At 44.0% G+C, this 25,632-nt stretch overlaps 1 pseudogene across 1 annotated transcript; it reads left to right on the top strand.

Moving 5' to 3' along the window:
* Window positions 1-19,485: 19,485 nt before the first annotated feature.
* Window positions 19,486-21,455, top strand: LOC143273304 (pre-mRNA-splicing factor 38A pseudogene; annotated as a pseudogene). The gene has a single exon (XR_013051273.1). The product of XR_013051273.1 is annotated as a pre-mRNA-splicing factor 38A pseudogene (transcript).
* Window positions 21,456-25,632: the final 4,177 nt, after the last annotated feature.

Below are 25,632 nucleotides of genomic sequence, written 5' to 3'. Positions count from 1 at the left end.
TGGGTCATTTCCCTTCTCTATGTGTGGCTGTGGTTAGACTGTGGTTGTTGGTGCTGAGAACCCTTGGATAACAATGAAATTATTAACACCTTTGAGACATCATTAGGATCTTATGACTTATCACATTGGTCAGAAAATTACCCAGGTGCCCTCAAAAGGATTCTGGAAAATTTCCTGTCCCAAAACAGAACTAGAGCTGTGCAGCCTTACAGCACAGTGCTGAAACGAGAGGCCCAGAGTTCCGTCAATGTGTCTGACCTTGGGCAAAGATGCAACTTGGCTTCTAAGGCAAAAAGAATGTGGTCTGGTCCTGCAGCAAAGTCTTCAGGCCTTTCCAGAAACTGAGCCAAGAGAGGACCAGGGCAGAGTGTGTAAGCAAACCTTGATGCCTCTTCTTCCTAGATATTCTACTGTGAACTCACAAATTCCTGCCACATGCCCTGCCTAGTCAGAGACACTCTAAGGAAGCCATACTTCCCTCAGCCTGAGACACTTACCTGTAGATTCCTGGGTTCTAATAGTCACTTGGCATTATAGTCAACAAGATCTAGTGCAATCATTCCATGATTGTTCTTCCGTACAGTTTTGGTTCACGTAACTGGACTCTGAACCACAGACAACTGTAAGAAGACACAGAGTTGTATCACATCCTCTTCTATCACACTCAGATCTGGCTCATCCACAGGGACATCAAGATGACAGTGTCTTACACATGCTCCCTAGGATTACCTTAAAAGATAGGTGTGAGCAGGGTGTAGTGGAACAAGTCTGAAAATCCAGCACTCATGTTGAGGCAGAAGAAATAGGAGACTCTCCAACTGAAGTCTGGCAATCCGGCAAGAATCTGTTCATACAACAAAATCCTGAGGATGTTCAGGCAATGAAGGGTTGCTGGGGCAACAAGCTCAGGAAGTCCATCCCTTCCTCAGCATCTCTGGGTGGGTGATGGATACTGGGGAGGAAAGAGACATTTCCTTTAGTGATGTTGCTACTGGCAAACCACCCATACTCCTGTAAATAAACCCTCATCCAATTAGTTACTCTAATAAAACTGATTGGATGATCAACAACTGTTTAAAAGACAATAAAGTACAAGAGTGACCAGTTGACAGCAAAAAGGGGAAGATGAACAGTAAGAGTAGTAGAGGAATGAAAAGGAATTAAAACCTCATTAACATGTTTGAAAATGTCATAATGAAACCATTATTATGTATCATTAGTATATACTAAGAGGAAAGTTAGGGAAAAAAAGAATTCCAACACAATAATGTCCTTGCAGATTATCTACATCAAGACAACATTACTTTTGTAGAGAGATGTTTTTAAAAGGGAGTATTAAAAGATCTATTGTGCTGCAGGCCTAAGCATACTCAGCTTGATTCCTCTGTCAGGTGATTCTTGCATGTTCTACCGTGGGCACCATGGGGTAGACAGGATACAGCATAGCCCGACTGAGGTGCTGGGAGAGGGAAGAGCAATTCCTCTGAGTGCAGGAGAATAGCTGCCTGATGCTTCCACTGCAGTCTGAAGGCATTAGTGAGCTCCCTTTGCAAACACCCCCGTGTGTGCTTAGGGGGCTCACAGGACACTTTAGAATTTCAATAGCCATATTATTTTTGAAGAGCTTCATTATAAAATGATCCATAGATGATAAAATCCAGCCATTTATATGAATACCTTTGTCGTTTTGAGCAAATGTATGAGACATTGTAACCATGTCCAATTGAAGTGTGAGGATAGTTCTGTCACTCAAAACAGTTCCTTCCCACCCCTTTACACTGGCTATAGTCCTGAACCATGTTTCCCAGCAACCACTAGCTGCTTTCTGGTTCTGGGGTAAGAAAAGGACCACAATTTAGAAACTTTAAATCTCTGTGTATGCTATCACAGAAATGGAATTATTTGCCTGTGCCACAAGTGTGCTTGACATGTCACGTCGCCTGTGTCTCCAAGACTCTTCCACTGTGACCTAAGGTAGTGTGGGAAGAATCAGATGCCCGTTCTCATCTCCATGTTCCCTGAAACAGTCTGCACAGTGAGTGCCCTCTCACCCTGTCCTGACCTGCTGGCTCCCTGTTCACCTTGTGAACTCCAGCAGTGTGAGGATAAGAAGGCATGGGAAAGTGCCTTGTTCCTGGGAACTGCTGAGGTTCTCAAGGGACACAATTCATACCCCTCTGCCTCACATAGGTTAATGTTCCCTTTGGACACAAATTGTAGCAAATGGTCCCCATTGTCTGTAAAATCATGTGAGGACGTGGGATGGCTCCCCTGGCTGTCACTTTTCAGCATGGGGAAGTGGGAACAGTTTCTTTCTGGTCACACAGTGTACACTACAAGATTTTCAGGGTGCACACACACATTGGGGATGTTGGAAATCTTCTGTTCTCCTACTGGAAGAATGAGCCAGTGCCTTCCTGCCTAGTTCTTCTACAGTTGCTGTTCAGCTTGTCTGGATGTTGCAGCTCAAAACCTACTGGGATTAGAACTCAAGCTCCTTCCACACCAGCCTGTGCTCCCTCCTTCTATACCCATCCTCATGTGAGCACAGTAAAAAGCATCCAGGCAGAAGAGCATGCTTTATGTTTTTATTTATTTATTTATTTATTTATTTATTTATTTATTTATTTATTTATTTATTTATCTAATTTGAGAAAGGTTGCACTCACAATATTATACTGATTGTCCTAAAGTTCACTTCACAACCCGCATGGCCTGATACATCACACAGTCCTTCTACCTAGGCCTGAGATTAAAAGGGTGTGCAACTGCTCCCTGACCCAGGAAAACAGGTCCCCAGTCCTTTCATTGCTGTTTTAAACCAATAACCCATCATCAGTGGTGATTCCTGCAGTGCTCTTTTCAAACACCAGGGGGCAGGAGAGACATGAGGAGTTTTAGCCTGGCTCTCTGGCTTGGTAGAGAGATGAGACCTTCTTCCTATGAGTAAAGATGAGATGTGACTCTTACATCCAGGGCAGCCTGAAGGCATTACTGAGCTCCTGCTATAAACACACTTCTGTGGAGCTATGCATTTCTGAGGATGAACAGGACACTTCACCAAGCAGTTTTTACACTCTGAGTAGCCCTTACCATTGGAAAATTTGTTGTTGTCAGTTAAATATTCTTTTAACATCATAACTTGGTAAATTTGCATAAGGGTAAGAGATAAGCAACAAGCCCCTTCAAGGGTGAGAATAATTATTTCATTGGAAAATCCAGCTTTTGATCCTTTATGTCTCTGCTCTCTGCTCCCTACAACCACTTGACTACTTTCTGATGGAACAGTTTGGAAACTCCATAGACTTTAAAAAATTCAGAGCCCTGGTCCTCCTATCACAGATAAGGAATCATGTAGGAGCTATTCAAGCCTGTAGTCTCCTGTTTGACAGTGTCATTCCTTATATGCAGGCAACACATTTTACCCACTACCAAGTTCAGGACCACCCAAGTGATCTAATTTAACTACTCTCTCTCAAGTCCTTGTGAACATCTCAAACACAGGTTTTTGAGAGCAGTATTTTCTTTTCAATGGGCTAAAGACATCAGCGAAGAACTGCTGAATCTTTTAACATATGCGTGTTTAACTTTTAATGCAAATGCCAAACTGTCTTCCATGACTGTCCTTTTGCATCTCCTCCAGACAAATCTGAGGGTGCCAGTGTCTTCCTATCTTTTCGACCACTTGGCATTATGGCTCCTAAGCCTGACTGTATTGAATGGGTGTGAAGGAGCCTCTCATTGCAGATGTTTCAATGAAAATTGAGCCTCTGTTCCCTGCTTCCACTTGCTCCTGTTCACTCCATACTTCCTTCCATAGAAAGGCACCTCAGCATCTTTATTTCACATATCTGCTATGGCCTTGGTAATTACCAGCAGAGGGTCTCTGAATGAAGGTGCAGTGAATGACAAAGCACGTGGGTTCCACCCCTCCCCCAGCTGTCTTACTCATTGTTCTAGTGCTGTGAAGAGACACCATGACTAAGACATCTTGTGGTAGAAATCATTTAATTGGGAGCTTCCTTACAGTTTTCAAAGGATGAGTCCATGGGCCACGATCCTGGTGAGCAGCATGGCAGCAGGCAGGCATGGTGCCGTGGGCTCTTGCTGCAGCGGAGAGATTGCGCCATGATCCACCACACCAGCAGGAGCCAGAGAGTTAGACTGGGCCTGGCGTGGGTTTTTGAAACCTTAAACCCATCCCCATTGAAATGCATTCTCCAATAAGACCATGCCTCCTAAAGAGTCCACCACCTGGGAACCAAACACTCAAATATATGAGTCTATAGGGGTCATTGGCATTCTAACCAGCACACCAGCTGAGCTATGAAAAAGTCTTCTATCAAGAAGAAGCAACAGGAAGCCAAGGATACTTGGAGAAACGACTGAGGGTAGGGAGAACAGCTGCCCTTCATGGCTGGGACAAGAGACTGGACATGCACTGGAGCCGCTACAGTGCAACAGTAGGAAGTTTGAATTATTAGAGGAGGCTGGGAAATGCATGTCTGTGTCATTTTAGGAAAAACACAAAAGAACCAAGGAGGGCGTGCCCGCCACTGAACAGGCTCCGGGTGTATGTGTGTGGAACGAAATCCATGAGTCTGTGGAGAAAGACTGTGCCAGGTGGGCCGGGAGCCCCACTCACTGTGGGAGCCCGTTCTTGGGTTCCTTGTGGCTTTACCCAGCAGGTCCACATAGAGGATGATCAGTACCACAGGCCTGAGTGCAGGTGTCTGAGATGGTCTGCACTTGGCTGTGCTGGGGGAGGAGGTCTTTTGCTCCACCCCTTGGTGTTCTATAAAAACCCTGGGCAGAGACAGTCAGGGCTGGTTGGAATAGGTTCCAGGCCCTCTCGAGGCTATCCTTTATTTTCTATCTGTTTATCTCCGTGATATTCTCCGCAATACATCCTTCTATCTAATATTTCCTGCTCATCACACTCAAGAAAACTCTGGGGAGCTGTGGGGTTGGTGGGTAAACGCCCCACAGAATGGCGCCATGAACAGGGACTAAGGAAAAAATGGGACTAAAGAAAAAAAGTGGGGGACAAAAAAGGGTTGACTAAAGACAAATGAACAGGGACTAAAGATAAAGTAAAAGGGACTAAAGATAAAGGAAAATAATAGTTTTATTACAGAGTTTTTGGTGAAAGTGCTGAGTCAGCCCTGCCAGTGGGAAGGCATGCCGGTGTTATGGGAAAAGTATATTTTTTATATATATTATTGAGAGGCAGGGCTTTTATCCTCAAGAGAAAAGGAAAGCGGACTGGAAGGATGTCCGATGCTGCAGCGAAATTCTCTTCTGTCAAAAATTTCTATCTTCTATCCCTTTCTCAGTTTCTATCTGTGAAAAATAAGTATAAGGTATACAGTAGTAATATTGTTGTGCCCAGATTGTGACCCCCCAAAGAGACCATCGAAGACCTTGGATGTCCAGAATGCAACAGCAAGGTTTATTCTGCAGATACAAGTCTAGACAGGGACTCATTCCTACACCCAATACAGTGAGGCAAGGAGGAGTCCCTCTTTCTTGGGGAAGTTAGTTTTTATAGGCAAAACCCATAAAATTTCTTAGAGGGGAGGGGATTAGTACAGGTCCATCCTTGATTGGTCCAGTTTTTCCTGGGCCTGGACTTTATCTTATTCTAGCTTATCTGTTTGCCTTGTCAGGAGTTTTACAACTTCTCTCCAGGGTCAGGTCATGTTATCTCTGGAGAGGGGCATCTCATGGTTAATTGGTTACCATCAGACATCCTGACTCTGTTCTTTTGTTCCTGGGGCTGGCGCCATCAGTTCTGGGGACTTGAAACTGGCCTTGGTCTATCTATATTGAGATATCTTTGTCTTAGGCCCCCTTTTTGAGACAATAGAGTGAGGGTCTTGTTGTGCCTAGATCACATCCCCAAAACCACCACTGGAGACTTTAGGTACAGAATGCAAATGTAAGATGTTGTCTAAGTATACAAGCCTCCAGGGAGGCTCTTCTAAATCTCTCACTCACAGCAGGGAGGTTGGAAGGAGTGCTCCCCTTTCTTTGTGAGGCTAGTTCTTAAAGGCACAGACCACATAATTTATTTTAACCTGCCTCCCTTTTTAGTCTTTTGGTCGAATATCCTGACTGTGTTTTTCCAAAGTCCCTGTAGCAGATACAGCCACCTGGGGAAAAGTGGTCTAAATTCTTATCTACACTTACGAATCCTGGTTTAAGCTTCTCTTTGTCTGTAGGGGATAGAGTGGGGGGTTTTACTGAGGTATCACAATATAGCGTAGGAAAAACTTAGAAGTGTAAGATTGTGTAGGAAAAAATAAGGCGACTAGACAGAAAAACTCTTCCATTTTCTAACTTTGGGGGCTATGAAAGCAAACTGGGGGATCTTTCTTTGGACTTTACAGGTAGTAAAAAAGCTCTTCTTTTATTTTTGGTTGTGAGCCTTCTTTAGCCGGGCGGTGGTGGTGCACGTCTTTATTCCCAGCACTTGGGAGGCAGAGGCAGGCGGATCTCTGTGAGTTCGAGGCCAGCCTGGGCTACCAAGTGAGTTCTAGGAAAGGCGCAAAGCTACACAGAGAAACCCTGTCTCGAAAAACCAAAAAAAAAAAAAAAAAAAAAAAGCTCTTCTTTGAGCTTATAGGGAAGAAAAAGTTTCCTATGGAAGCTTTTGACCTGGGGACACCTGAAATGCTAAGTCCAAGCGGCAGGAGAAAGTGTTTTCTCCCTGAGTCAAAAATGGGGGTGTAAGAAGTCAAAGTTTAAAGTTGAAGTTTAGGGGAAAGTTGGTCTTTCTTTCTCCTGGGGGAAAAAATCGTTCTCTTAAACTATAAAGCTTTTCTTGGAAAATTTGGGGGGGGGGGAATCTCTCTAAAAAGCCTTAATCTTTCTCTCTTAAGAAACTTAAAAACTAAAGCCTTTAACTTTCTCTCTCAGAAGGACAAAAATTAGAATCACCTGAAGATATTAGTATGGGGACCACCTGTGATTAGCTCTAAGGGAAAACAACAAACTTAAAACTCTCTAAGTTCTTTCAAGCTTTAAAAATCCTCCCTGCAATTCAGGAGGCAGGAACAAGTTTCTAAAAAACCCCTTCTAAGCTCTCTCTTCAAGCTAGTAAAAGATAATGGGTCAGAGTACCCTAAGGGAAACACTTGGGGAGAGTAAGGGAGAAGAGCTATAGAGAGCCCCAAAGGGCAGGAAACTTTGCCTGAGAAAAGCAGAAAAACCAAGCTTTTCAGTTACAGCCAAGCTGAGGCATCAAGGGTTTTGTTTCTGAGTGAGCATTTCAGAATGAAAAGGTGATCCTAACAGTCCTAAAGCAAAGGTCCCCTGAAGCAATGCAAACTGTTAGCATTGTATCCTCCCTTCTGAGCAAAAACCCAGAGGCAACTGGCCAGTGTCTCTGAGTTGGAGTGCATTTTGGGGATACTAGGTTTCCTGAAGTTGTAAACTTCCCAGAGCGCAGAGCTGAGGCAGGAAGGTGCAGGACCCAGGGGAAGATTGCTAATGAACAGCCAAGGCTAAAGCCAGTGGAAACAGCACAGTTGTCCACTTTCCTACAAGTCCCGGGTTGATAGGTCCACAGCTGCAAAAAGAAATCTGAGAAAAAGTTTTCCTGTCAGTGTAAGGACCTTTCTGGGAAAACAGTAAAGCTGAACTGTGTCTGAAGCAGTTGTGCTGCTGAGTCAGAACGCTGTCTGGGGAAAGAGCCCACCCAGGGCAGAACAGAACTATCCAGGAGTAAGGCTTTCTTTTCTGTCAGAGAAAGCACCTCTTTGAGAAAAGCTTTGTTTCAACTGACTCCCGTGAGATGAGGGAGTGGAGCCCTAAGGGGTGATTGCCTCTGGTATAAGCTCTGTCCTTGAGCACCCAGAAAAGCAAACACAACCCATTGGGGGACTGGGCCAGGTGAAGGCCTGATGAGGCAAAACACCTGTCCTAATGTGAGTTTAGAAATGGCAAAAACCTCTCTCGCTAAGCTTGATTTATGAACACAAACCAAAGACCCCGAAAACAGAAACAGACTAAAGACAAAAAACCCGCTACTGTAGTGTCAGAAACTGTTTCTGGGGTAGAGAGGATAAACTGAGACCAAACTAGGTACTGTCAGGGAGAAAGACTCTGAAGAAACAGAGGGGACAGATTCCTCCCCCAAAAATGCGTGACCTGGGAAAGTTGTTAAGAGTTTGAGGCAGATTGCGGGGGGGGGGGGGGGGGGGGAGGGGGGGTTCCTCCAAAGGCAGCTAGCAGAGATACAGAGCCACAGACAGATACCTGAAGCTCTGCATCTGGGGGGAAATGAACAAGCAAAATGAGAATAAAATCAGTGGGAGAAAATCTCTCTGAAAGAGCTATGGAAAAGCTGTTGTACATGATCTTGTTTTTTACTGACTGGTTAAAACAAACACAAGCCCCGAGGAAAGTTGCTATCAGAAATGACAGCCTCAATGCGCGCTAACGAGGCAGGTGCAGTTCTGATCCGGGGGCCAGTGTCAAATGAAGGAGACACACCTGTTGAAGCCAGCTGAGGAGAGAACAGAAATCTCCCAATGTCCGATAGCTGAAAATGTAAAATGTTTGTTCAAATCTCCCGTTGCAAAGGCTTTGTTCAAACCTCCCGGGCAAGTCTAGTAAAAGAGTACTAGTTGACTCTCAGACCTGAAAAGAACTATGGGAAATCAATGATATAAGGGAAATGCATTCTGGGAAAGGTAGTTTTTCCGCTAAAGATGGCGACATTGCCCTGAAACACTTTTGTCAGCTCTAAAATTAAAATACAGCTTTTAAAAGAATAAGAAGAAAAATCGTCTGTTTAAGTGTCAGTTCCAATGAAAAATTGAAAGGATATGGAACTAGGTGCTTTGAGGTTTGGGGCTCCATTGGTAAAATGCCTTATTTACCCTAATAGCTGTGCAAAGTTTTTACGGTAGTTGGATGACAAAAAGCTACCTTTAAGAGCAAACAAGCCACTTTAAAATCCTTAAAATAAGGGAAAACAGTTTATACACTGAACGTTGTCTTAGATATGAAGAAACTTATGTTGAAATTAAAAAAGTTCTTTGCCAGCCGGGCGTTGGTGGCGCACGCCTTTAATCCCAGCACTCGGGAGGCAGAGCCAGGTGGATCTCTGTGAGTTCGAGGCCAGCCTGGGCTACCAAGTGAGCTCCAGGAAAGGCGCAAAGCTACACAGAGAAACCCTGTCTTGAAAAAACCAAAAAAAAAAAAAAAAAAAAAAGTTCTTTGCCTTTTGAACAAACTGTCTGTAATGAGTAATTCCTTTGCAAATCTAATAAGGAGACAAGGAAATAGGCATTCAAAAAAGAAATGACCGCTTTATAGATGGGAAACAAACTTCAGAAAATCTACAAACTTCAGAAAATCTAGCTGTCTTACAAAAGAGTTGCTTCACCTGAAAGTTCCTTATAAGAAATTAATGTTAAATATCACAGCTGATAATAACATCAGGAGTTAAAGCTAATGAAGTGAAAATACTAAATCCTGAAAATGCTTTTTCTCAAAGTAAGCTAATGAAGGATATGTTTCATGAAAGAACATCTATGTTCTTGACTCCTTTGAATAGTAACAGTTTTGGTGAAAATATTGGAACTAACAACAATCAAGTCAAAATGTTTCAACAAATTCAAGACGCTATTCCACAAAACAAAGCTGCCATGCTTTGTGGGCCATAATAGAGCTCAGTCCAATCTTCCTGGTCCTTTAGCTGAGGGTAATGCAATGGCTGATAAGTTAACAAAGATAGTAGCATTATCCCAAGTGGAAATGGCTCAACAGTCATATGCTCTTCATCAAAATAGCAAAAGCTTAAGAAAGCAATTCAATCTTACCAAAGAAGCAGTTCGTCAAATAGTTAAATGATGTGGGTTATGTCCAAACATTTTCCTATCCCTCACTTAGGGGTAAACCCTCGAGGTCTTGTTCCCAATCATATATGGCAAATGGATGTTACGCATATTGCAGAATTTGGCAAATTAAGATAATTACATGTGACCATTGACACTTATTCAGGGTTTTTAATGGCTAGTACACAACCTGGGGAAGCTACAAACATGTCATTATGCACTGCTTGAAGTGTTTTTCGCATATGGGTTTACCAAAAATTAAAACTGATAATGGTTCTGGATATAGTAGTAAGGCATTTCTACAATTTTGTACCCAATGGGAAATCATACATAAAAGAGGTATTCCTTATAATCCTCAGGGACAAGGTATTGTGGAAAGGGCTCATAGCAGTCTTAAAATACAACTTCAAATAATAAAAGGAAGAAATTTACTCTCAATCACCACATAATACATTAAATCATGCTTTTTGTTCTGAACTTTTTGAATATGGATGTCTATGAACAGTATGCTGCAGATAGATTTTGGCACAGTGGCACCCAAGCGACTTTTGCTCAAGTGAAATGGAAAGATCCCTGCTCGGGATTATGGAAGGGTATTGATCCCGTTTTAATATGGGGTCAAGGACATGTTTGTGTTTTTTCACAAGAGGAGAATGAAGCTCGGTGGTTACTGGAGCATTTGTAAGGAGCGTGGAACTAAGAAAAGTCAGCTCCAATGACGTTCCTATAAAGGAACCAGAATGAAAGTGGCTCGATTAGTGTTTCTGAGGTTTTGTTACTGGTTAATGCAAACAGTGAGGAAATAGAGTTTGGAGTTGTGCCGCTTTTGGCTTTACCAGCTCTTTTAGAAATACTTTATATCACCTAATAGCTGTGCAGTATTTGGCGAAGAGCTTTACAGCAGCTAAATACGGTAATATCACCCTCAGTGTGAAGTGAATTTTTTCGGGAGAACAAACCAAAAGTACTGCTGTAATTAGAAACGTTTGTCTGAATTGAAGCACTTAAGTGAACTATTAAGAATTTGGGTGAAGGGACAGCCTCTAGTTAAAAACTGTCTACGGCTGACAGTACATCTCTGCCAGTTCGGAAAGGCCGAGAGAACTCGGCAACTTTCGGGTGTGGCTTTGTCCAGAGAATGTTTACAGTCCCCTAGCAACAAGTATCACAACGCTATAATGACAACACTCACTAAATCCCAGTGCTTTATAACAATGCTGACTATAAACTCTAAACTTTAGAAATGATGTATGTACTTCCTGTCTAGTTAAGAGAATCTTTCTAATAGAGATAGTGATAATAATTAAGAGTAAGAAGTAGAAAAAGATGAAAATATGATATGTGAGTTTGTAGTAATTATTCTGTCTTGTTAGATCTGTGTTAAGAAATCTTTAGGGCCGGGCGGTGGTGGCGCACGCCTTTAATCCCAGCACTCGGGAGGCAAAGGCAGGCGGATCTCTGTGAGTTCGAGGCCAGCCTGGGCTACCAAGTGAGTCCCAGGAAAGGCGCAAAGCTACACAGAGAAACCCTGTCTCGAAAAAAAAAAAAAAAAAAAAAAAAAAAAAAAAAAAAAAAAAAAAAGAAATCTTTAGGTGTTTGCTAAGTTAGATATATGCTAATGGTGGCCCTATATAAGTTTGTAAAATAGATCTATAGAGTTCCTTTAAGAATATAAGCTTGCAAGAAGTATCTAAGGTAGTCTTAAGACATGTAGTAATAAGCTTGTAAGATGCTAGTTGTAAATGTAAGTTTAAATAAGAAATAAGATGGAATGAATATTAGTATATAAGAATTAATAAGAAATATATTTGCTAAAGTAGTTCTATAGTTTCCATAAAGTATAAATAAATAGATGTTTATGTTATATGTGAGTTTGTAAAAATGTGTAAATGTTGAGTGAGTTTATGCTTAAACACATGTTATGTGAGTTTGTAAAAAAAAGTGTAAATGTTAAGTGTGTCTATTCTTAATGTATATGGTGAAAAAACCCGAGACACAGAAGGTTAGTGTCCCAGTAGACTACAAAGTAGGCAGTCTGAATGGTTTCAAAAGCTCCAGAAGCCACTAAGAAGCTAAGAATGGTGGTCGCCAGAACCAGCACAACAAGGCATTCGCAGCTGAGATCCATGGAAAATCGACACAACCCAGAAAAACCTGAGCTAACATCCAAAACAGTGCAGTTTAGAATACTACTGTACCTAAAAAGGTCTTTGGCTTGAGAATAAAAGTTCAGAGACGCTTGTCTGAACAAAAATTGTTAAAAAAAGTCTCTTCATATTTGGAAGTGAAAGCCTGATACCAGAATTTCTTTCTTTCTTTTTTTTTTTTTTTTTTTTTTTTTGGTTTTTCGAGACAGGGTTTCTCTATGAAACTTTGCGCCTTTCCTGGAACTCACTTGGTAGCCCAGGCTGGCCTCGAATTCACAGAGATCCGCCTGCCTCTACCTCCCAAGTGCTGGGATTAAAGACGTGTGCCACCACTGCCTGGCCAGAATTTATTTCTTGTTTGAACTTTTTAAAACTTAAAATGAGATAAAACTACAAAAAGATTTTGGTTATGGATTTCTCCAAATTTGAAAGGCTTTATTATTTGAATTTTAAGACTTAAATGAAATAAACAATAGAGATTTCATTGCAATGGGACAATTTTGAGTTTATTCATAGTAATGACCTAGGAAATGTTTGCTGGAATTGGGTTAAAAATGGAACTGTTTAAATGAAGAAATTTATTTCTACCTAGAATCAAGATGCAGTTTTGTATATGCATATATGCTTTATTAACTGGTGATTCATGAATTGTTTTGTGGAACTGTTTATGTAAAAATGGAATTACTTATGGAACTGGTTTTTGCATTACAAATGGAACTGTTTAAACAGAAAAGTTTGGGTTTTCAACTAGGCTTGAGATTTTGCTTAAAATTATGAAGGAAAGGAGGAGTTATGAGATTGCATTATGTTCGCAGAAACCTATTGATATTAATGCACCCTGGTTTTGTGGAGTTAAGGAAATATTTAAGTTTGATGAGAATACATCGAAGTTTTTCCTATGTTAACAAGAAAATTCAAATGATTGAGTTAAAGTTGTAAGACGGAGAAAATTGTTAACTATATATAGCACCATATGTGCTAATTCAAATGGTTCTGTTAAGAGCTTGCTTTGTGTTCTAAGATTGGGAGAATTGTGACTATGTATAGTGATATTTATGTTAATGGTAATGATGAAGCTAAGGGATTCTTTAAGTTTGTAGTCACCATAAGAGTTTTTGGTTTAGAAAGGGCTTGAGGCAGCTAAGACTGCTGTAGTCACCTTGGACCTAATTCAAAAGAGAAATGCCATCTATATCATCCTCTACTCCCATACTGGTAGGTGTAACAGATATGGAGATTGCTATAAGCCACTAATAGTTATTTTCTATATAGATTAAGAAGGGGGGACCTGTGGGACCCTATCTTAGGTTCCTTGTGTCTTTACCCAGCAGGTCCACATAGAGGATGATCAGGACCACGGGCCTGAGTGCATGTGTCTGAGATGGTCTGTACTTGGCTGTGCTGGGGGAGGAGGTCTTTTGCGCCACCCCTTGGTGTCTCTATAAAAACCCTGGGGCAGAGACAGTCAGGGCCCATTGGAAGAGGTTCCAGGCCCTCTCAAGGCTATCCTTTATTTTGTATCTGTTTATCTCCGTGATATTCTTCGCAATACTTCCTTCTATCTAATATTTCCTGCTGCTCACACTCAAGAAAACTCTGGGGAGCTGTGGGGTTGGTGGGTAAACGCCCCACAACTCATCACACCAAAGATTGCCAGGGCTGGGCAATTACCCCAATTCCCACTGCTTCCAGCCAAGGAACTCAGGAGCAGCTGCATAGCCCTTCCCTGTCCCAGCTAGGCCCCTCCCGGTACGCCTGCCACAAGGAAGACAGGAGGGCCATGAAGCACCCGCACAAGCAGCACTAGAAGTCACAGGAGAAAACTTTTCTTACCACCACCAGCCATGACCCTGCCCACAGCTTGGTTCTATATGGCGTTCTCAACCGCCTCGACACGCCCACCGCGGGCTACTGACCTGCTTCCACCACCTCTGAGACTAGTATTGCTTAGTCCCAGGAAAGGGTGCGGCACTGCCATTTCCTGTTACAAGCTGGTGGCCTGCAGGTCTTAGAAGGGTTTCCTCCGCCTATGCACATCTGTTTTTTAAAACCCCGAGGTGACATATTGAAGAAGCCCACGAAAATAGAATCGAAAGTGTTCTAAGATGGCGAACCATACGGTCAAGGATGCCCACAGCATCCATGGCACCAACCCTCAGTCACGTAGTAAATACTGGAATGAGCCGTTCACAAAGGCAGAAGAATCAGTACGTCAAGGATACCGAAGTGTGGTGGTATTGTGTTCCCCAAAATATTGTGTACCTTAATAAACTTATCTGGGGGACATTGTTAATGTAATCTTGACTGTATATTGCATAGACTTATTGAAGATAGTTTTTCTTATATTAGTTATAAGCTTTTTTAATTTTAGACAAAAAGAGAGGAAATGTGGTGGTATTGTGTTCCCCAAAATATTGTGTACTCTAATAAATTTATCTGTGGTCAGAGAACAGAAAAGCCACTAGTTAGGCAGTGATAGCACACACCTTTAATCCTAGCATTCCAGAGATAGAAATCCCTCTGGATCTCTGTGAGTTCAAGGCCACATTGGAAAAAGCCAAGCATGGTGACACACACCTTTAATCCCAGAAGGCCAGCCTTTAATCCCAGAGAGTGGTGGTAGAAAGCAGAATGATATATAAGGCGTGAGGACCAGAAACTAGAAGCATTTGGCTGGTTAAGCATGTGGCTGGTTAAGCTTCAGGCTTTCGAGCAGCAGTTCAGCTGAGACCAATTCCGGATGAGGACTCAGAGGCCTCCAGTCTGAGGAGACAAGACCAGCCGAGGATCCGGCGAGGTGAGATAGCTGTGGCTTGTTCTGTCTCTCTGACCCCAGATAAGTTTATTAAGGTACACAATATTTTGGGGAACACAATACCACCACACCGAAGGGTCTGAAGATATCAAAGCAAAGTAAAAGCTTTACTATGTCCGTAGGCTCTGACACTAGAGAGTATTACAAACTTAGCTAAAACAGTTCCTTTTGCCTGCACTTACCTTTCCTCCTTTCAGAGGGTAGAAATGATTGACTTCTTGTAACTCTAATACTAAGAACAATTGTAAAGACCAGCTGCCATATAGGAACCAGCTTCTCAGGAAGTAGTATGTGGTCCTAGAATGAACATTTCTATTGTTTGCTGTTGCCTGGGGGACTGTTGTAGCAATATTAAACGCAATTTTCATCAAAAAAAAACTAAGGAGGAAGTTCTACAGTGCTAGGCATGGTCCAGAGAATGAATAGGGGATGTGGCTTAAGAAGTGCTTGAGTTGGGGTGTTTAAATGAAATAGGCAGCACCTATCGGGAAGGGTCCACGTAGATCCTATGGTCACCTTAATGGTCACATTTTTAGCTCTCTCAGAATATGTTTGTGACACCCCATTAAAAAAAGGGCCACTCCAGTGTAAAGAGGTCTGAAGAGTACAGAACCTGCAGATTAGAGGAAAGAGAACAAAAGGGACATTTCCTTCCTCTGGGTGTGACTGTAGCTACTACAGAACTCTGGATAATAATGAAGATAGTACATTCATGCTGCCAAGTGGCTCTGAGCATATCTTCTTGTGGGCCAGAGACAAGCACAGGCACCACTCAAAAGGCTCGGGGATGTAAGCAACATTCCTGGCTTCGGGGGAATAAAGAAACTCCAACACTAGACAGGCAGTGCGTGTATATACCTTTAATCCCAGCAGTTGGGAGGCAGAGGTAGGAGGATCTCTGTGAGTTCCAGGCCAGCCTGGTCTCAAGAGTGAGTTCCAGGACATCCGTGGGTACATAAAGAAATCCTGACTGCAAAAACACACATGGGGGTTGGGATGTAGGGAAAGGGGGTCAGCTAAAGAGACGCACCATGACCCTGGAGTCCAGAACCAGTGAAAGAGCGAGCCTAGATCTGGAAGCCAAGCCAGAGCTCTTTCTAGCACCTCAAGATATAGCCCGACTCGCTAAGCAGTCAGGATACCTTTCCCTCCAGAACCAAACTGTACCATTGCAGCTCAAGCCACCAGAGCTGTCCTACCATGTCAAGGTATAACATGACCAGACTTGCCTTGTACTCACAGAGATCTGCCTGCCTCTGCCTCCCCAGGGCTGGGATTAAGGCGGGCAACACCACCTCCTCTGTGTCCTCATCCCAATGGCTCTCAGCTGAACTGTGCTTCTCCAAAGCCTGAACGCTTAACCGGCCAAATGCTTAACCAGCCAAATGCTCCTAATTTCTGGTCTCCAAGCCTGACATATCTTTCTGTTTTTGCCATCACTCCCTGGGATTAAAGACTCACTTCTTGGGATTAAAAGGGTGTGTCACCATGTCTGGCTGTTTCCAGTGTGGCCTTGAACTCACAGAGATCCCAGGTGGATTTCTCCCTCTGGAATGCTAGGATTAAAGGCGGCGAGTGCTACTATTTTCTGGCCACTGTATTTCATGGCTGTCTGTTCTCTCACCCCAGATGAATTTGTTAGGGTGCACAATATTTTGCAGAATACAATACCCCCACAGCTGTCCAAAGAGTGAATAGCATCAAAGGCAATCCCAGTTTGAGACAGAGAAGAGTTAGCATATTCCTCATGTCCATCATCCACCCTCACTCAAATCAGAAGAACTTGCACAACCTAGGTTTATTAGGGTCATTAGATGAAATAGTTGATTCTTGCATGTTCTACCCTGGACACCATGGGGTAGACGGGATACAGCACAGCCCGACTGAGGTGCTGGGAGAGGGAAGAGCACTTCCTGTGAGTGCAGGAGGATGGCTGCCTGATGCTTCCACTGCAGTCTGAAGGCATTAGTGAGCTCCCTTTGCAAACACCCCCGTGTGTGCTTAGGGGGCTCACAGGACACTTTAGAATTTCAATAGCCATATTATTTTTGCAGAGCTTTATTATAAAATGATCCATAGATGATCAAATCCAGCCATTTACATGAATACCTTTGTAGTTTTGAGCAAATGTAAGACACATTGTCACCATGTCCAATTGAAGTGTGAGGATGTTTCTGTCACTCAAAACAGTTCCTTCCCACCCCTTTACACTGGCTAGTGTCCTGAACCATGTTTCCCGGCAAACACCTAGCCTCTTTCTGGTTCTGGGGTAAGAAAAGGACCACAATTTAGAAATTCCAAATCTCTGTGTATGCTATCACACAAATGGAATTATTTGCCTGTGCCACAAGTGTGCTTGACATGTCACGTCGCCTGTGTCTCCAAGACTCTTCCACTGTGACCTAAGGTAGTGTGGGAAGAATCAGATGCACGTTCTCATCTCCATCTTCCCTGAAACTGTCTGCACAGTGAGTGCCCTCTCACCCTGTCCTGACCTGCTGGCTCCCTTTTCACCTTGTGAACTCCAGCAGTGTGAGGATAGGAAGGCATGGGTAAGTGCCTTGTTCCTGGGAACTGCTGAGGTTCTCAGGGGACACAATTCATACCCCTCTGCCTCACATAGGTTAATGTTCCCTTTGGACACAAATTGTACCTAGTGGTCCCCATTGTCTGTAAAATCATGTGAGGAGGTGGGATGGCTCCTCTGGCTGTCACTTTTCAGCATGGGGAAGTGGGAACAGTTTCATTCTGGTCACACAGTGTACACTACAAGATTTTCAGGGTACACACACACACACACACACACACACACACACACACACACACATTGGGTATGTTGGAAATCTTCTGTTCTCTTACTGGAATAATGAGCCAGTGCCTCCCTGCCTAGTTCTTGTACTGCATGTCTGGATGTTGCAGCTCAAAACCTACTGTAGGATTAGAACTCAAGCTCCTTCCACACCAGCCTGTGCTCCCTCCTTCTATACCCATCCTCATGTGAGCACAGTAAAAAGCATCCAGGCAGAAGAGCATGCTTTATGTTTGTTTATTTATTCATTCTTTATTTACTTTTTATTTATTTATTTATCTAATTTGATAAAGGTTGCACTATATTATACTGATTGTCCTAAAGTTCACTTCACAACCCGCATGGCCTGATACATCACATAGTCCTTCTACCTAGGCCTGAGATTAAAAGGGTTGCAAGTACTCCCTGACCCAGGAAAACAGGTCCCCAGTCCTTTCATTGGTGTTTGAAACCAATAACCCATCATCAGTGGAGACTCCTGCAGTGCCCTTTTCAAACACCAGGAGGCAGGAGAGACATGAGGATTTTTAGCCAGGCTCTCTGGCTTGGTAGAGAGAAGAGAACTTCTTTCTATGAGTCAAGATGAATGTGACTGTTACTTCCAGGGGAGCCTGAAGGCACTACTGAGATCCTGCTTTAAACACACTTCTGTGGAGGTATGCATTTCTGAGGACGGACAGGACACTTCACCAAGGAGTTTTTATACTCTGATTAGCCCTTACCATTGGAAAATTTGTTGTTGTCAGTTAAATATTCTTTTAACCTCATAACTTGGTAAATTTGCATGAGGGTAAGAGATAAGCAACAAGCCCCTTCAAGGATGAGAATAGTTATTTCATTGGAAAATTCAGCTTTTGATCCTTTATGTCTCTGGTCTCTGCTCCCTACAACCACATGACTACTTTCTGATGGAAGAGTTTGGAAACTCCACAGAATTTAAAAACATCAGAGCCCTGGTCCTCCTATCACAGAAAAGGAATCATTTGTATCTCATCCTACTATTAGGTAGGAGCTATTCAAGCCTGTTGTCTCCTGTTTGACAGTGTCATTCCTGATATGCAGGCAACACATTTTACCCACTACCCAGTTCAGGACCACCTGAGTGATCTAATTTAACTACTCTCTCTCTCAAGTCCTTGTGAACATCTCACACACAGTTTTTTGAGAGCAGTATTTTCTTTTCAATGGGCTACAGACTTCAGGGAAGAACTGCTGAATCTTTCAACATATGCGTGTTTAACTTTTAATGCAAATGCCAAACTGTCTTCCATGACTGTCATTTTGCATCTCCTCCAGACAAATGTGAGGGTGCCAGTGTCTTCCTATCTTTTCGACCAGCTCCTAAGGCTGATTGTATTGAATGGGTGTGAAGGAGCGTCTCATTGCAGATGTTTCAATGAAAATTGAGCCTCTGTTCCCCGCTTCCACTTGCTCCTGTTCACTTCATACTTCCTTCCATAGAAATGCACCTCGGCATCTTTATTTCACATATCTGCTCTGGCCTTGGTAATTACCAGCAGAGGGTCTCTGAATGAAGGTGCAGTGAATGACAAAGCACGTGGATTCCACCCCTCCCCCAGCTGTCTTACTCATTGTTCTAGTGCTGTGAAGAGACACCATGACTAAGACATCTTGTGGTAGAAATCATTTAATTGGGAGCTTCCTTACAGTTTTCAAAGGATGAGTCCATGGGTCACGATCCTGGTGAGCAGCATGGCAGCAGGCAGGCATGGTGCTGTGGGCTCTTGCTGCAGCGGAGAGATTGCGCCGTGATCCACCACACCAGCAGGAGCCAGAGAGTTAGACTGGGCCTGGCGTGGGTTTTTGAAACCATAAACCCCAACCACATGGAAATACCTACTCCAACAAGACCATGCCTCCTAAAGAGTCCACCACCTGGGAACCGAACACTCAAATATATGAGTCTATAGGGGTCATTCAAATTCTAACCAGCACACCAGCTGAGCTGTGAAAAAGTCTTCTATCCAGAAGCGGCAACAGGGAGCCCAGGATACATGGAGAAACGACTGAGGGTAGGGAGGGAGAACAGCTGCCCTTAATGGCTGGGACAAGAGACTGGACAGGAATGCATTGGAGCCGCTACAGTGCAACAGTAGGAAGTTTGAATTATTAGAGGAGCCTGGGAAAGGCATGGCTGTGTCATGCTAGGAAGCACACAAAAGAACTAAGGAGGGCGTGCCCGCCACTGAACGGGCTCTGGGTGTACGTGTGTGGAACGAAATCCGTGAGTCTGTGGAGAAAGACCTTGCCTGGAGGGGCCGGGAGCCGCACTCACCACGCCGAAGATTGCCAGGGCTGGCCGATTCCCCACGCTTCCCACCGCTTGCAGCCCAGGCACTCGGGGAGCAGCTGCACAGCACTTGTCCGTCCGGGGTCCGCCAGCCACACTGCGGACCATCTAACTGGACGGCCAGCAAATGCCTGAGCTGGACTAGAAGTCAGAGGAGAAAACTTTTCTTCCCACGGCCAGCCATGACCCCGCCCACAGCTTGGTTCCGATTGGCGTTCTCAACCGCCTCGCCACGCCCACCGCGGGCTCCTGACGTGCTTCCGCCATCTCTGAGACCAGTCTTGCTTAGTCCCGGGAAAGGGTGCGGCGCCGCCATTTCCAGTTCCAAGCTGGTGGCCTGCAGGTCTTAGAAGGGTTTCCTCCGCCTCTGCACGTCTGTTTTTTAAAACCCCGAGGTGACCTATTGAAGAAGCCCACGGAAATAGAATCGAAAGCGTTCTAAGATGGCGAACCGTACGGTCAAGGATGCCCACAGCATCCATGGCACCAACCCTCAGTATCTGGTGGAGAAGATCATTCGCACGCGCATCTATGAATCAAAGTACTGGAAAGAAGAGTGCTTTGGCCTTACGGCTGAACTTGTAGTCGACAAAGCCATGGAGTTAAGGTTTGTGGGTGGTGTCTATGGTGGAAACATAAAGCCAACTCCTTTTCTGTGTTTGACCTTGAAGATGCTTCAGATTCAGCCTGAGAAGGATATCATTGTTGAGTTCATAAAAAATGAAGATTTCAAGTACGTCCGGATGTTGGGGGCACTTTACATGAGGCTCACAGGAACTGCAATTGATTGCTACAAGTACCTGGAGCCTTTGTACAACGACTATCGAAAAATCAAGAGCCAGAACCGGAATGGGGAGTTTGAACTGATGCACGTAGATGAGTTCATTGATGAACTTCTGCACAGTGAGAGAGTCTGTGATATCATTTTGCCCCGGCTACAGAAACGCTATGTGCTGGAGGAAGCTGAACAACTGGAGCCCCGAGTTAGTGCTCTGGAGGAGGACATGGATGATGTGGAATCCAGCGAGGAGGAGGAGGAGGAAGAAGAAGAGGAGAAGCTGGAAAGAGTCCCATCACCTGACCATCGCCGAAGAAGCTACCGAGACCTGGACAAGCCACGACGTTCTCCTGCACTGCGCTCCAGGAGGAGTCGGAGTCGGTCTCCCAGGAGGCGAAGTAGATCCCCCAAAAGAAGAAGCCCTTCTCCGCGCCGAGAAAGGCATAGGAGCAAGAGTCCACGACGCCATCGAAGCAGGTCCCGAGACAGACGACACAGATCCCGCTCTAAATCCCCAGGGCACCACCGTAGTCACAGACACAGGAGTCACTCCAAGTCTCCTGAAAGGTCTAATAAGAAAAGCCACAAGAAGAGCCGGAGAGGAAATGAGTAATGGATTCCTTTTGACTTTGGTCCTCCTGTGGATGGCCTCCTGTGGATAGGAGAAGAATATGCTTAGTGAAAGGATCAAGATCTCCTCTTCAGGCAGCTATGCGTATTTTGGGTTTTTTTAAAAAATAAAGTCGTTTGGTTGGTTTCTGTTTTGTTTTTATTTTAATATTACAGAGGTGCTAAGGTTTCTATCTCTTTCAGTTATAATCAACATCTTTGAAGGATGTTTATGACCCAATCAAGGTCAGGTTTTGACTTAATCAACTATGGTTATTCATCCTTAAAAAGGGTCAAGAGGATCTGGGAGTTGGGGAGATTCATGAGAATGAAGAGATGTAGGTAGCCACGTGGTGATCCTTTTCTTATTTGGAATTAAACCAGACACAGTTGTCATTTTTCTTTAGTTTCTGCTTTCTCTATGAAAACCTGGGAGTTCTGTGGTTGATACTGCTGCGAGCCAGCTAGGAAAGCATAGTGATTCCTAACTTCTCATTCCCTACACACAGCAGTAGTACATTAAACGTGCAAAGTTACCAGTTAGCGGTTTTGTAAGAACAAAATACGTTCAAACGTAAAGGTTTACCTGGATTTCATTTTAATTCAGTTTCATGAAACAATTCAACATGATTGCACTTAACATGCTTTATACAAGCCAGGTAAGGTGGTTCACACCTGTAAGTAATCTCAACACAGGCTGAAGCCGAATATGGTTTGTAGTTTTGACCTAAGTTGCTAGGTAACATTAGAGACTGCTTTTAGAGGGCATGGGAGTGAGAGTGCTGTGCTAATGAAGTGACAATTCCAGCTTAGCAAGTTGAAGACATCCCAGGGTATTTCTATGGGGATGGAAATAGGGACTAGTGGGGCTCAGCATAGTGATCTAGGCCAGGGCTAAGAATTGTCAAAGATGTTTAGAGGCCCAAGGGAGTGTGAATCGATGTAAGGTCAAACAGAAGCACCACAGGCAATGCCCACCTTTGGGACTAGTAAGACAGGTCACCTAGTAAATACTGGAATGAGCCGTTCACAAAGGCAGAAGGATCAGTAAGTCAAGGATACCGTAGTGTGGTGGTATTGTGTTCCCCAAAATATTGTGTACCTTAATAAACTTATCTGGGGGACATTGTTAATGTAATCTTGACTGTATATTGCATAGACTTATTGAAGATAGGTTTTTTTATATTAGTTATAAGCTTTTTTAATTTTAGACAAAAAGAGAGGAAATGTGGTGGTATTGTGTTCCCCAAAATATTGTGTACTCTAATAAATTTATCTGTGGTCAGAGAACAGAAAAGCCACTAGTTAGGCAGTGATAGCACACACCTTTAATCCTAGCATTCCAGAGATAGAAATCCCTCTGGATCTCTGTGAGTTCAAGGTCACATTGGAAAAAGCCAAGCATGGTGACACACACCTTTAATCCCAGAAGGCCAGCCTTTAATCCCAGAGAGTGGTGGTAGAAAGCAGAATGATATATAAGGCGTGAGGACCAGAAACTAGAAGCATTTGGCTGGTTAAGCATGTGGCTGGCTAAGCTTCAGGCTTTCGAGCAGCAGTTCAGCTGAGACCCATTCCGGATGAGGACTCAGAGGCCTCCAGTCTGAGGAGACAAGACCAGCCGAGGATCCGGCGAGGTGAGATAGCTGTGGCTTGTTCTGTCTCTCTGACCCCAGATAAGTTTATTAAGGTACACAATATTTTGGGGAACACAATACCACCACACCGAAGGGTCTGAAGATATCAAAGCAAAGTAAAAGCTTTACTATGTCCGTAGGCTCTGACACTAGAGAGTATTACAAACTTAGCTAAAACAGTTCCTTTTGCCTGCACTTACCTTTCCTCCTTTCAGAGGGTAGAAATGATTGACTTCTTGTAACTCTAATACTAAGAACAATTGTAAAGACCAGCTGCCATATAGGAACCAGCTTCTCAGGAAGTAGTATGTGGTCCTAGAATAAACATTTCTATTGTTTGCTGTTGCCTGGGGGACTGTTGTAGCAATATTAAAAGCAATTTTCATCAAAAAAAAAAACTAAGGAGGAAGTTCTACAGTGCAAGGCATGGTCCAGAGAATGAATAGGGGACGTGGCTTAAGAAGTGCTTGATTTGGGGTGTTTAAATGAAATAGGCAGCACCTATCGGGAAGGGTCCACGTAGATCCTATGGTCACCTTAATGGTCACATTTTTAGCTCTCTCAGAATATGTTTGTGACACCCCATAAAAAAAGGGCCACTCCAGTGTAAAGAGGTCTGAAGAGTACAGAACCTGCAGATTAGAGGAAAGAGAACAAAAGGGACATTTCCTTCCTCTGGGTGTGAATGTAGCTACTACAGTACTCTGGATAATAATGAAGATAGTACATTCATGCTGCCAAGTGGCTCTGATCATATCTTCTTGTGGGCCAGAGACAAGCACAGGCACCACTCAAAAGGGGCGGGCATGTAAGCAACATTCCTGGCTTCGGGGAATAAAGAAACTCCAACACAAGACAGGCAGTGCGTGTATATGCCTTTAATCCCAGCAGTTGGGAGTTAGAGGTAGGAGGATCTCTGTGAGTTCCGGGCCAGCCTGGTCTCGAGAGTGAGTTCCAGGACATCCGTGGGTACATAAAGAAATCCTGACTGCAAAAACACACATGGGGGTTGGGATGTAGGGAAAGGGGGTCAGCTAAAGAGACGCACCATGACCCTGGAGTCCAGAACCAGTGAAAGAGCGAGCCTAGATCTGGAAGCCAAGCCAGAGCTCTTTCTAGCACCTCAAGATATAGCCCGACTCGCTAAGCAGTCAGGATACCTTTCCCTCCAGAACCAAACTGTACCATTGCAGCTCAAGCCACCAGAGCTGTCCTACCATGTCAAGGTATAACATGACCAGACTTGCCTTGTACTCACAGAGATCTGCCTGCCTCTGCCTCCCCAGGGCTGGGATTAAGGCGGGCAACACCACCTCCTCTGTGTCCTCATCCCAATGGCTCTCAGCTGAACTGTGCTTCTCCAAAGCCTGAACGCTTAACCGGCCAAATGCTTAACCAGCCAAATGCTCCTAATTTCTGGTCTCCAAGCCTGACATATCTTTCTGTTTTTGCCATCACTCCCTGGGATTAAAGACTCACTTCTTGGGATTAAAAGGGTGTGTCACCATGTCTGGCTGTTTCCAGTGTGGCCTTGAACTCACAGAGATCCCAGGTGGATTTCTCCCTCTGGAATGCTAGGATTAAAGGCGGCGAGTGCTACTATTTTCTGGCCACTGTATTTCATGGCTGTCTGTTCTCTCACCCCAGATGAATTTGTTAGGGTGCACAATATTTTGCAGAATACAATACCCCCACAGCTGTCCAAAGAGTGAATAGCATCAAAGGCAATCCCAGTTTGAGACAGAGAAGAGTTAGCATATTCCTCATGTCCATCATCCACCCTCACTCAAATCAGAAGAACTTGCACAACCTAGGTTTATTAGGGTCATTAGATGAAATAGTTGATTCTTGCATGTTCTACCCTGGACACCATGGGGTAGACGGGATACAGCACAGCCCGACTGAGGTGCTGGGAGAGGGAAGAGCACTTCCTGTGAGTGCAGGAGGATGGCTGCCTGATGCTTCCACTGCAGTCTGAAGGCATTAGTGAGCTCCCTTTGCAAACACCCCCGTGTGTGCTTAGGGGGCTCACAGGACACTTTAGAATTTCAATAGCCATATTATTTTTGCAGAGCTTTATTATAAAATGATCCATAGATGATCAAATCCAGCCATTTACATGAATACCTTTGTAGTTTTGAGCAAATGTAAGACACATTGTCACCATGTCCAATTGAAGTGTGAGGATGTTTCTGTCACTCAAAACAGTTCCTTCCCACCCCTTTACACTGGCTAGTGTCCTGAACCATGTTTCCCGGCAAACACCTAGCCTCTTTCTGGTTCTGGGGTAAGAAAAGGACCACAATTTAGAAATTCCAAATCTCTGTGTATGCTATCACACAAATGGAATTATTTGCCTGTGCCACAAGTGTGCTTGACATGTCACGTCGCCTGTGTCTCCAAGACTCTTCCACTGTGACCTAAGGTAGTGTGGGAAGAATCAGATGCACGTTCTCATCTCCATCTTCCCTGAAACTGTCTGCACAGTGAGTGCCCTCTCACCCTGTCCTGACCTGCTGGCTCCCTTTTCACCTTGTGAACTCCAGCAGTGTGAGGATAGGAAGGCATGGGTAAGTGCCTTGTTCCTGGGAACTGCTGAGGTTCTCAGGGGACACAATTCATACCCCTCTGCCTCACATAGGTTAATGTTCCCTTTGGACACAAATTGTACCTAGTGG

Source organism: Peromyscus maniculatus, chromosome 5 (genome assembly GCF_049852395.1).
Source record: "Peromyscus maniculatus bairdii isolate BWxNUB_F1_BW_parent chromosome 5, HU_Pman_BW_mat_3.1, whole genome shotgun sequence".
NCBI lineage: Eukaryota > Metazoa > Chordata > Mammalia > Rodentia > Cricetidae > Peromyscus > Peromyscus maniculatus.
The sequence above is the reverse complement of the archived record's forward strand: the minus strand, read 5'-3'. Positions and strand labels throughout refer to the sequence as shown.